The sequence below is a fragment of the Vanessa cardui genome, chromosome 26 (genome assembly GCF_905220365.1).
Source record: "Vanessa cardui chromosome 26, ilVanCard2.1, whole genome shotgun sequence".
Taxonomy (NCBI): domain Eukaryota; kingdom Metazoa; phylum Arthropoda; class Insecta; order Lepidoptera; family Nymphalidae; genus Vanessa; species Vanessa cardui.
In genome coordinates, this window is record NC_061148.1 from 9,627,775 (window position 1) to 9,642,013 (window position 14,239).

The following is a 14,239-nucleotide window of genomic DNA, read 5'->3' on the forward strand; positions in this document are numbered from 1 at the left end:
CGATCCCTTATAGAAAAGTACTTGATAGAAGGCAATGATATAATTAAAATATAACCCTAGCCCGATATCAAATATTTTCCACACATATTACATATAAAATAAATCAGGATGATATTTAATTAATCACGAAAACAATACCAAATGAATATCCAATAATCTAAATAGAGGCAAAAATATTTATTAATCTATCAAAATAAGTCCACATAACCCAATAATAAAGCTTCGTACAATGCCCTTTGGGACACGTGACATGTAAGATATATAGTAGCTTGTATAAATTACATTACCATAAACATGTTATACAATAACAACCCTTAAGTAAACGATATTAAGGTTCACTTAAGCATATGTTGAAAAAAGTACGCGGTACACTTCGACGAGTGTACAAGACCCGATTCCCTCTGCGAAACCCTTGGTATCCTATACATTTTATACATGTTCAAAAATGATACAAAGGGTCCAGTTAAATGGTCGATATAACGATACCCTTTCCATTTACCTTTCGGTTGTTGTGTTTTTGACAAAATTATTTTTTTTATACCATGTTCGATTAACAACATTAAATGCTTAAATATATACAAATATGAACTAAAACTACATAGTTACTGTATAAATCTTGACCGCGTGGAATGCTAGCAGCATTTCCCCGTTGAATCGCAATTTCGATCCTCTGGGCAAAAAACGAACCAGGTGTTATACTTTTGATGAAGTTTTTTGCACCACTACTAAAAGGGCCAAGCGTTTCGACAGCAAATGGAACAAAAATGTATATAAATAAACATTTATTTTTAATACGAATAATGTATATTACACTCATGCTGTGTTTAGAAAAATCCTTGAGTATGGACAGCAATCAATTATAGTCGAAATTTATTTAAACAGAGTTGTTGTGCGAAGTAGATTAATATAAAGTATAAGGAGTATAAACTAGAGACGTATTTATGATATTCTAAAAAATACGTTTATTTGATAAATAAACTATATTTTATACTTGGTGGGCCTTAAGTAAACCCCTCTGAGTAGATACAACGCAATCATCGTACTGTACTGCTAAGTGGTATACTAGTATCCTTGCGTTACAATTTGAAGGATGAGTGAGCCAGTACAAAAAACGACACTGGAGACATAACATCTTAGTTCCCAATATACCATCATTTGTAATATGAAGAATTTATGATATTTCTTACACTATAACACACAATAAATATCTATTTGTGGTGGTTATCAATTACCATCTGGTAGACTGGTTGCCAGTATGCCATTCTACATAACATAAAAAATCCCTACACGGCTAAAATTCAAATCACGAAAGGGAAACATACTTGTCAACTTATTGACTTGTCTTGTCGTATCCTTCGTGAGTTTGCTGATTCGTCTTCCCTTCAACAACATGTACATGTACAGCCTTAACATTTACAGTCAGCGATAAATATACGTATCAGCTGAATTAATATTCCGTTATTAAGATAGCTTTTATGAATTATTTATTAACCGATACGTACATTTTGTAAATTGTTATTCTTTTAATGTAACGTTTAAAAATGGAATCCAGAGAATATTGATTTACACAGTCCATTCAACCAATAATATTCAAACCTCCTCCGTATTATGCAGTCGGACCAGTTCGTGATAACATTTATTATTTTATTGGCGACAACAACAACTTTACCAACATTAAATATCCCGTTTGCCGCGAATGCATAGTAAAAATCATACATCAATCTATTGATTAATCTTGAGCAATAATAATATTACGTTAACTCAATGACAAAGTTGCTTATTTTTTTGTCTTCATCTTTTGATTTCTGCATTGGTTTGAATAGGCTTTATGACATGTCGTAACCAATCCGGATCTGGACCAGACAATGATAATAGAAATCCTTCTTGAGCCAAGGTATCCGTTTCTACAATAAAATTCCGCAGACATTTTTTACTTTGCCGTTTCGTAAATTCAAATGGTTTATAAAAAATACATCGGTAAAAAAGGCATAGTATCCGATACAAGATTTTATAGCTGATAAAAAAGCGTGGAGTTAATACTTGTTGACTTCCAAGCGGGATATATTCATTTAAATAATTGTATTTAACTAACGTGACTTTGTATTTTTTTAAATGTTGTAAAAAAGTAATTACTGAGTTACTTGCCGGTTATTCTCGGTAGAATCTACTTTCTGAACCAGTGGTAGCTTCAATTAATTGTAAAATGATGATGCAAAAGTGCTTGTTTTTTTTAATTTGATTTAAGCACTCACGCGAATGTAACAATGTTTCTTTCTTTATGTATAAGTGCATACGAGCCTTATTATTCACGAAATAAATTTAAAACTCTCACAGGTAAACAATGTATTCTACCTCCAAAAAACAGCAAGGTATAATTATTTTTTAATATTTTTTAACAATACAACTAAAAATTCTTAACATCACTGGGCAAATTAAAGCAGCTTTATGTGTACGCGGTCCTATGCATGATTACACGAGACGGCAAGTAGGAAAAAGTGAATGCTTGTGACAGGAATCTAAATCTAAAAATGTATGACGTCACGATGATCACGCTTTAAAAATGCGACTAAGAAAAAAAACTGCTAAGGCATTTTTTTCTGTCAGTATACTTTGCGGTCGACTGTACTCGTCGACGTGACACCTTCAGTTATAGGTTAGTTGAGAAGTTCTTTTGTGTAAATTGTTAAAGCGTTGACATGATTTTCAGTCGTCTACGTATATTAAACCTTTTTTTTATTTAAAACCGAAAGGTGATATCCATTCTTCTACTAAATATATATACAAATGCTTTTAAAATTAGAATACTGGTTCGTGTTCAAAAATCACTTTAATAAAAGTATCAGCATCAACCGCGTTTGGGATTGCGTTACCAAAAGTTGTTTGTCTAAATATCAATAAAAGAAAATTGAAAATTTGATGTTATAGGTATTCATTTTTATAAACTCAGGTAGCCATATTGCTAAATCAAATTACTTCTAACCCGGGAACGTATCAGGGTGTTGATATAGTAAATGTTTGTTCATAGTGTATCCTCTGACCCGCTTTGGTGTGGTAAGGAAAAGAGCTCCAAGTCGTCTTCTTGGCCTTGTACCCGACAGTATGATAGCAACAGATTGCTCTTGTTTTACAGAATCGCAAATCAATTAATGTTATTTATATCTTTGAAGACGTATTAGTTTGAATGTTACCCATCATTGTACATGTATTGTTAATTTTGAGTACTTAGTGATAATTAACTTGTTTCTTTTAGGATGCCATAACTTTTTCAATAAATAAATAATAAGTATTAAAATCTGCGCAGTTTCACGATGACCAATATCATTTAAAAGTCATAGCTAAGATTAACCTTGAGGTCATCATCATCAACTTCAAAGTAAAATAAAACGTAACCAATTGTAAGTGAAGTAGCTGAAAATTAGCTAGTTAATTTAGGTAATTTTAATTAACATCGCAAAAGCAAGGTTTGTTAATATAAAAGTATATTTTTTCTCTTGTATTAAAAGCAGGAAAACTTGTCTAATATCATAAAAATCGCGTCTAAAAACGTTCACACTGAATTCCTTTGAAATTTTAGATTTAAACGAATATAAAAACTTTAACAAAAATTTCGCTCGAAAATTTCATTTCGTAAGAAGAATTGAATTTTTTTAACAAATTTCAATGGCCTGTATTTTGTTTTAGGATTTTATTTAATGAGGGTAAGCTAAATTTTCATGACTTCAAATGCCTCTCAGGCTTGATGTGGAAATGTCAAGGTTACGCCGACTTTTAACAAGATGGCGTATTTCCATAAAACGTATGTGTTGTTCCGGTGTTTTATTACTTATAGCAAAAACCTTCTGACATTTTACCGACGAAACATTGCGTTGGTTGTGAAGTGATATACGATCGGAGTAATTACTTACACATACAGAGTATATATAGATACATAATACATTTTATTGAGCACACTCTATCTAAACAGTACATTGAAATACTGCCTGATGAAAATTTGTAATTTTCCCAGAATTTAAATTTTATTTCGATTTTAATTAATTAAAATAAGGATTATATTGTTTATTGTGGTAAATGACCAGATGGGCTTGCACATTTGCACAGCTCACGGTGTCAACATTTTCTGTCTAACTTAATGTATTATTTTATTTTTTTATTTTTTTATGCTATATGTTGGCGGACGAGCTTATGGGCCACCTGATAATAAGTGGTCACCATTACCCATAGACAACGACACTGTAAGAAATATTATCTATTCCTTAAATCGTCAATACGCCATTAACCTTGGGAACTAAGATATTATGTCCCTTGTGCCTGTAGTTACACTGGCTCACTCACCCTTCAAACCGAAACACAACATTACTGAGTACTGTTGTTTGGCGGTAGAATAACTGATGAGTATAAAGTATTGATTATTATTTTCTTTTGCCGATTTCTACGAGGATTGTCATTCTTCACGAAATCGTGCTACGTATAATATAGTGCTCAAGTTTCTAATACATATATTCCCCAATTTCATAAATAATCAGGAGTTCAAAGGCAAACCGGAAAACTTAATATCTTTTATTGATCTGACCTGGGGGTCGAACCCTTAACCTTATGATGTGTAGCCTTGAAAATTAGGCCGAAAAATATTAGAAATGGAATTCCTTTCGAAAAAAATGATAAACGCACGTAGGTTCTGAAAGTTAGTGAGATGATCAAAATAATCTCTTTATTGGGTAATTATGCTTTGATGCCATTCGACTCTTATTTCGACCGTGATTCAAACGCTTAAACTTGTACACGCAACTATAAGATACAAAGAAATATCTCGGAAAAACTACGCATAGTTCATAGCCCTTAATACTACTATCATAAGAACCATAATGACTCGTATATAACCGAACAATTGATGGGATTATACATTCAAAATTATACCTTAACTCCTATTTAAAAGAGTTAGAATTTTATCGACTGTACAGAACCAAATGGAGCGAGGTCTGTACTTGAAAATAAATTCTACATTCGTTATAATAAAGTTTAAACTCCAATGAAACAGATAGTCGTTCATAATCCAGGGTTGGCGATAAAGCCAGGGATACTGTGGCCGGTGAACAATAGTGTATTGTTCCCAGAGGCAAGGGTAGGGCTGTCGCGATAGAATTACTGCGTTTTTATTAAAATAAGCCTGATATTTGAAATTTACGGATAGTCGGGTTGCTTTTATGATTGACATAAACGGAAAATATAGAAGGAACTCTAATTTAGCATTTAGTTTCTATTTAAGGTGAATTTTAATGTTTTAAGTCAAATAAATAACTTTTATTTGAGTTGCTAAAGTGTAAATCTATCTGTCTGTATCAAACTCAAACTCAAATAACTTTATTCAATATAGAAGCATTACACTTTCTTATTGATGGTCAATTGAAACACTACCACCGGTTCGGAAAGAAACTACCCTGACTTGAGAAGAACCGGCATATCACTCTTTCACCACCAAACCAATTTGATTAAATTTGATATGAAGCAAACTTCAGTTACAAGAAAGGGTAAAGGCTATTTTTCTTTACTTTCAACAACAACAGCCTGTAAATTCCCACTACTGGGCTAAAGGCCTCGTCTCCCTTTGAGGAGAAGGCTTGGAACATATTCCACCACGCTGTTCCAATGCGGGTTGGTTAGAATTTCTTTACCTAGCATGTGACCAACCCCTAAAACGCGAGCGAAACCACGGGCGACAACTAGTAGCTAAATATCATAACGATGAATGAGATATTATATCTCGCATAGTAAATTGTAGAAGTCTTCGATGTATGAATTATAATTGCTGTTTAGTTTTATAATCTTAAATTCGGAGCAAAAAATTACTAACGATTAAGAAACAAAACTCAAAGTGTGGACACGCCTTTAAAATAATCATAAAATCAATATTACCATAAAATCACAATTAGAATTTTCGTTTAAAGGATGTGATAACAATCAATTTTATTATAAACTTAATATAAAACAAACAATGCTAAGAGTTTCTAATCTTTAAAGTGATGTAAATACAAAAGGCGAAATTTTTGCTTAACAGCAAAATCTCCCGGAAAACCTGAGGGATGAGAACAAATATAATTACCTTAATTGATACTCTTATAATGAGGTGAGAGTTATAGGAATGGATTTTTAAATCTTGAAAAAGAGTAACTACTGAGTTTCTTGCCGGTACTTCTCAGTAGAATCTACTTTCCGAACCGGTGGTAACTTCACTTAATTGTTAAATGACGATTCAATAGTGCTTGTAAAAGCCTACTTGTTTATTTTGATTTTCGATATATTGCCAAACTCGGCTTACTGAATATTTCCTGATAAAGAAATCTACTATTGTTTTAATCACGGGTTCGAACTCAGATCTTTGGAACGGTTCCATATGAACTAGTCCATTTTTAGCAGCTCGAAGTTTGAAAGTAGCCAATGCCAAAAAGTCTTTAGTCCAACGTCCATAGTCCTTCCAGTTGCGTCAGATTTTGTCAATATGTCGAACTAAACATTTACACTGTGATATATTTCTGCACTACTAGTTATAGACTTGGTCTTACCAAGGCAGAAATTAAGGGCATTTCAAGAAGGACCTAATCGATTATTCTCAGTACGCGTTTCTAATTATTCCTTTAATGAAATACTAAAACGTCCGAGTGCCAACCCTAGCAACAATGAATGAACGAACTCACTTATTCGAGATACTTTTGTTACTGTTTTTGTATCTCCGTTAATCGCTTTGACGTCTTTATGTTCGAAGGGCTGGACAGATGTAAGCTATACTGACTCTTATTCACCTTGATTTAGAGATGATTATCACGTGGAAACGTTTGAATTTTTTTATTAAGTGAAAAGTGCGTTTACGTTGAAAATTAAGGGACGTATAATTTTGTTTGGACGAGATGTTTGGGGTTATTAATTATGCTTAAATTTTTTATCGCAATAGCTCATTGGTTGTACATATGTGTACAGGATTTTAGGTTCTTTATAATAATACTAATTGTTGCCCAAGCTTCGCAGGCCTTTTATAAGTTAGTTGTCGTGTGTTAGGCATACAAAAGAAGCCTATAATCCTTTCTTGGAGTACAAGTTTGCTTCATACCAACGCAAACAACAACAACAGCCTGTAAATTCCCACTGCTAGGCTAAAGGCCTCCTCTCCCTTTGAGGAGAAGGTTTGGAACATGCTGTTCCAATGCGGTTTGGTGGAATACACATGTGGCAGAATTTCTATGAAATTTGTCACATGCAGGTTTCCTCACGATGTTTTTCTTCACCGCTGAGCACGAGATGAATTATAAAGACAAATTAAGCACATGAATCAGCGGTGCTTGCCTGGGTTTGAACCCGCAATCATCGGTTAAGATGCACGCGTTCTAACCACTGGGCCATCTCATACCAAATTTGATGAAATTCGATTCAGTGGTTTCGTAGTGAAAGAGCGACAGCTAGGCAGACAGGCAGACTTCCTTATTTATCATATTAGTATACATAGTAATTGTGAAAAAGAAATAATAAATAAATATGGGACAACATCACATACATTACTCTGATCCCAATGTAAGCAGCTAAAGCACTTGTGTTATGGAAAATCAGAAGTAACGACAGGTACCACAGACACCCAGACCCAAGACAACACAGAAAACTAATGAATTTTCTCCATTGACTCGGCCGGGAATCGAACCCGGGACCTTGGAATGGCGTACCCATGAAAACCGGTGTACACACTACTCGACCACGGAGGTAGTCGAATTGTTTGATCTAGCCTATTGCAATTTATCTATAGTTCTTGCATGTAAGATTTTGTAGTAAACAAAAACAGTATTTCGAAAAAACCGTTCCGAATTCAACCCGTATGATATCAAGGCTTTATCGATAACATCGCGACAGTAAAATAAAAACGAGCTAGAACAGTCTGGTTACTATTTCTCAGTTACAATTCATAAAAAAAAAATCGCTCAAAAATATTTTGAAATATCAAAACCATTTTCATATGGCCGTTTCGTTTTTTGTCCGTCGCTTTGAGCAATCAACATTTTTTGTTAGTCTCTCACAATCAAGTGGTGAGCAGACGGGTAAAATACATTTCATAAACAAAACAAAACAAATCTAAGCTTAGGAACTATTCTTGTTATTAAAAGTATTAAAAAGAAATACGTTGTTGCTTGATTTAATATTATGCTCTTGATTTAATATATATATATATGTTACAGCCAAAGTAATAAATCTGGATATTATGTATAATGGCTAGCCATTTTGCATAATATCTACTCAGTTTGGTTAAAGTGATAATGGACACAAAATTAATCACATTAACTAGCTATTATATATAATATCTTCGATGACTTGGATAATGTAATAAAAAAGGTAGGTATGCGTTTAAAATTATAAAATTATATTTAAATTTGCCTTAACTAATCATAAAGATTATTTAAAACATTAAAATAACATAAGATAGTAATTTCACGTCAATTAACATTTTTATAAAATAATTTAACTTTAATTTATAAAGTAAATTTAAAGCTCACTGGCTATAAAACAAAAAAATAAAAACACAGGGATCAACACCCAATAAAGACAAAAATAATAAAGTTTTTAAAACGAACTGACATTAATGAACCAGGTCATAATTATTATTTATTCTTACAAGTAAGGCTCTTGTGACATTTTGAGTTACACATGAGGTTTGACTTTTTACATTTACCTATTTGAAACGCATTCTCTAGTACAGTTGCAATACTGAAATCTTTGGCCGCCAAGATGTGACTCTTTTGTTGCACATTCCCTGATGGCAACTTCATGTTGAGGAACGGTATCTATTGTAAAAAACTTTTCTTTGCAGATAGCGAACTGATTCTTTGCGTAAAGTTGAAGATGAAGAGAGTGAGGGGTAACAAGTCGGCTAGACCGTATTTATTACTTTGACTAACTTTGACACGTTATTATGAATAATGTCCAGACAAAGTGATTAATTTATTACTTTGTCTAGTGAATTTGGCCATTATATATAATGACCAGTCATTATGTATAATAGCTATTTAATCACTATGACTGTAACATATATACATAATAAGATGGTTCAAAAAATCAAAATAAACTTTATTCAAGTGGGCTTTTATAAGCACTCTTAAATCGTCATTTATCAATTAAGTGAAGCTACCACCGGTTCGGAAAGCAGATTCTACCGAGAAGAACCGGCAAGAAAGGCAGTAGTTACTCTTTTTCAACATTTAAAAAATACAATCATATTAGTTAAATACAATTATATATGTATGTAATGTAATGTAAGTGGACATGTCACGTTAAATTGAAATTCTAATTCTGATGGCAAAAATGTTTCGTAATAAAATTTTAAATAAACTAACTGACATACAGATACAGTCTAACTGTTGAGTCTTAAGGATGATATTTTGCACAGGAATTCTATAGAACTTTGGTGAACTCTGAAAGAATTTTCATATATTCTTCATTTATGATGTTAGAAATAGGGAAATTGGTATTTAAGCTTTTCATAATGATTTAAAGAAAGTTATGAATTGCTTACTTTTAATGAATTAGAAACATTTTAAAAGCCGTTTTAAAGATTATTCGTCCAACAAGCTGAAACTGAGAATGAAAGTTAGAAATATCAAATTCAGTGTTTGTACTTGTGAGTATGAAAAAAGTTCAATTTAATACTTAGTCTGAAGTAATTATTTCATGTCATTCTATTGTTTCCAATTGATCATTCGATAGTATCAACGTGGAAAAAAGCATTATTAAGAAATTGGTCAAACTGTGTCTGTTTATCACAAACAAACAAAATCCATTATACATAAGATACAGGTACGGCCTTACAAAGACTCAAACGAGGCATCGTAGTTTAGAGAAACAGACTATCACAACCTTCGAAGTGAGATTACTAAAGTATAAACTTTACATTAAAATCAAATTGAAAACCGTCAAAGATATTCAGAAAACTCACAAAAATGTGTACTAATATCTTTACTCCGTATTTTTGAAGTCGGTTAAAAAAAATACGAGTTGTTACGCGGTAACATAGAAATATATTTTTATTAGCGACATAATATATCTGAGCGTATTAAAAAGCCCCCAGCGATGTCGTAAATCGCAATATTAGACGAGGCTGTCATATATTTTACAACATACTATATCTTTGTTAAATTACAATTTTATTTTTACATACATATAATTTTTGTACAACATTTTTATCGTCCTACTAATATTATAAATGCGAATATATCTGTTGGTATGTTGCGTGATTATTTACTAACTTTTCCATGTTTTCCTTTTACATAAATCAAGATATTCTATAGCTGAAACTTAAATCTTAATGATAATTTGAACTACTTTAACGGTTAATTGTTATGAGCTTATTATCGACATGACGAATCTTTTATTTTCGTTTTGTATTACTTTATATCCCTTTTGTATTCGCCACGGTAGCCCGTGAAAGCAATCCCGTGGCGCGCGCCGAAGGGCATTGGTTTTTCAGTGATTAGGCTTCCTGGGTAACGCGTAATGCGTTTTTCTAGACAGAGACAAAATTGTGTCTTTTGTAGGAAACTTTTATAGGAGATAACTTAAGTTACTACTACTACTAATATTATAAATGTGAAAGTGTCTGTCTGTCTGTCTGTCGCTCTTTCACTACAAAACCAATGAAGCGAATTTGATGAAATTAGTATGAAACAAATTTGAGCTCCAAGAAAGGACATAGACTGCTTATTTGCCTAACATATGACACCTAACCCCCTAAAACGCGAACGAAGTAGCGGGCTACAACTAATAATACATACGTATATCACTCTAGAAAATGTACATCTGTACATCTTATTACATGCTGTGCCCGCGATTTTGTACGAGTTTGAATTTAACAAAAAAATATTATTGTAGCCTAAGTTACTCCCTATTATATCAGATTTCTGCCAGTGAAAGTCCCGTCATAATCGGTCCAGCTGTTCCAGAGATTAGCCGGAACAAACTGACAGACAGACCGACAAAAATTATAAAATATGTTATTTTGGTATATGTACCGTGTATAAATACATATGCATTGTCTAAAAAGGGGCTATTTTAATAGTACAAACAGTCACACATAGATGTTGTAAGATATTAATTTTGTCCAATTTTGAACCAGTGTTACATTAACCGGGGAAGATTCCGAGAGTGATTGTTGTGTATTTGTGAACTGTCAGACACTGTCTTTGACGTAAGGAAAAAGTGTTATGTGCCACGCGACCTGACCCTTTCTTTCTCTGTTCTTTTGTTTATACTGTTTCACATGATAATGTTTAAAGTTATGCTTTGACAATATTTCACACAGCATATTGCACTATCACAGATACACAATTGGTTTACGGTAAATAATTTAGTTTTGAACGCTCAAAAAACAAAATGTGTAGTTTTTACCCTACCTAATGTTAGCAAGCAAAATTATAATATATCTTTAAATGGTGACCGTCTTGAAGTAGCTGATACTACGGTGTTTTTAGGAATAGAATTGGATTCCAGACTTCAGTGGACTTCTCATTTATCATCCCTAACAGGAAGACTCAGCTCCGCAACATACGCGGTTAGAAAAGTTAGACAACTAACTGATATTGATACCGCTCGTTTAGTTTATTTTGGTTATTTTCACAGTATTATGTCATATGGCATATTACTTTGGGGTAACGCTGCAGATATTGAATCTGTCTTTATTTTACAAAAGAGAGCAATTCGGTTTATTTATAATCTTGGAGCTAGAGACTCTCTTCGGGATGTTTTTAACAGAGTAGGAATACTTACTGTTGCGTCGCAATATATTTACAATAATATCATGTATATTCACAGTAACATTGATCACTTTGATAAAATCAGTGATAATCATTGTATATGCACTAGAAGTAAGGATAAACTTATAACGCCAAGTTTCCGACTCCGCAAAGTCAATGGATCCTTCTTGGGGCAAGGTATCCGTTTCTATAATAAAATTCCGCAGAATTTTTTAACTTTGCCGTTTAGTAAATTCAAATCGTTTGTTAAAAATACATTGGTAGAAAAAGCATACTATTCGATACAAGATTTTGTAGATGATAAAAAAGCGTGGAGTTAATACCTGTTGACTTCCAAGCAGGATACATTAATTGAAATAATTGTATTTAATTAACATGACGCTGTATTTTTTGAATGTTGAAAAAGAGTAACTACTGAGTTTCTTGCCGGTTCTTCTCGGTAGAATCTACTTTCCGAACCGGTGGTAGCTTCACTTAATTGTAAAATGACGATTCAAAAGTGCTTGTAGAGGTCTACTTGAATAAAGTTTATTTTGATTTATTAAAGAAAGCTGTACCGGCGAATTCGTGCGTTTCTGAAACTAACAAAAAGTTATCGTTCAGTTCAAACAGATTTTACTATAAATAATTAATTCTGCAGCAGCAATTGGAGAGGCCTATGTCCAGCATTGGATAGAAATGGGCTGATGGATTGGATTGGACAGCTTTTGTGGTATTAAGTCGTTGATAAGAGGCACCCGACGCAACGTGACGGCCGAGTGGTGTCGCGACGTATTTGGACAGTGCAGCGTGGCTTTATTATTATTAATGAATGTAGATAATTCTAAAATAAATTGAATTTATTATACATCAGCGATTTGTCAAAGTCCCGTCAAAATCGGTCTAGCCGTTTCAGAGATGACGAATTGAGCAACAAATAGACATACAAAATACATATGCATTTAGTAAAAAGTTCAATCTACTTTCATCTGTTTGCCATACAACCTTTTTTTGTTTAGTGTTAAATAAAAAAACAGATATAAATAAAAAATATATGTATATATGTTCGAATTTAAACTAGTAGCGGTACTTATAAATATTAATTGGGTAATAAACTAAATTGGACGTACACTTTTTTCTAAAAAAAAAAACTACAAAAGGAAGCAAATTGAGTCGTTATTCCAAAGCAAGGAACCGTGCTGAAGTACCAGGCTAGCATAAGAAATAAGGAGATAAAGCTATACGACATTATCGAACCTCGGCTTAACTTGTACCGCGAAGTCCGAAGCGGCTAACTACGTTACCTAATGCCGAAGCAAAATCCAAACTAAGCAAGACTGCCGCGACTCGCCGAATGAAATAAACCGACTTCTTTTGTTGGCCGGAACTTGTACCGAGTTTCCTGTGGTACAAGTCACAGAAAATGTGTTATGTTATACTCGTATTGTAAAATATATTAAGGGAGGGTGTTTACTTGGTGGTTTGTGAGTACCTTCGCAGACTCAGAGTCTGGGTTAATACTGAGAAAGGCAAGAGATAGGCCTCAAAACTCAGCAACTACTCTTTGTACAAATAATTTGTGATCTTTCATCTCTCAGATTTTCTCTTCTGATAGAGAAATATGGAAAAATAAGACATGTTGAGACCCCAAATAAAATTGGCAGATAAGGATAGGAGGATGATTCACTCAGTACACTAAAAAGGCCCTAAGAATGTGCTAGATAGACGCAAGTAAATAGTCAAATTTTAAGTCATAAAAGTTGATAATTAAAGTGACAAAATATGAAAAATTATTGCTTAATTATGAATAGTAATTTCCGTTACATATATTATATGTCGGTCGTCGTATTTAATTTGAAACTAATATATGAAATATACAAACAGGATATTAATGTCAATAAAATGCAATGTTTACAGAATATATAATTAAAATTAAAATATGAGTACAATGAAATTAATTTTGTTACAATTTATAAATGTATAAAATATATGTTTTAAGTGTGTTGTCTCATCTTTGACATGTACGACGTTGAAAGGCTCGTAACATTAGAGCTAGCGCGCACTGGTGATTTTTGTCACGGTGACTTTAAATTGTTTGTCATTGTCACGTCACGTTTGCAAAGTGTAGTGTGCTCATTAATAGAGACAGTGACAAAACATTTTCGACATCGAAGTGTCATTTACCACTATGGATTTCGAAGAGACGGCGGTTCTCTGTGAGCTTGTGAGACTCGGGAGAAAAAGCGAAGAGTAATACTGGGTACTAATTTCTTCCAACGCTTTAATTTTCACGTGAATATCTGAATACACTTACAATTTTTTATCATTAAGGCATTTTCTGCCTCGCATAACTACACACATAACCAGTTTCCGGCGGCAGTTTTCTGAACCATTTTGTAACCTTCAAGAACAGAGCGTACACATTTCTTAAAGGCACCATGGGCAGTGGTAGTCACTTTCCATCAGGTGAGCATCCTGCTCGCCTG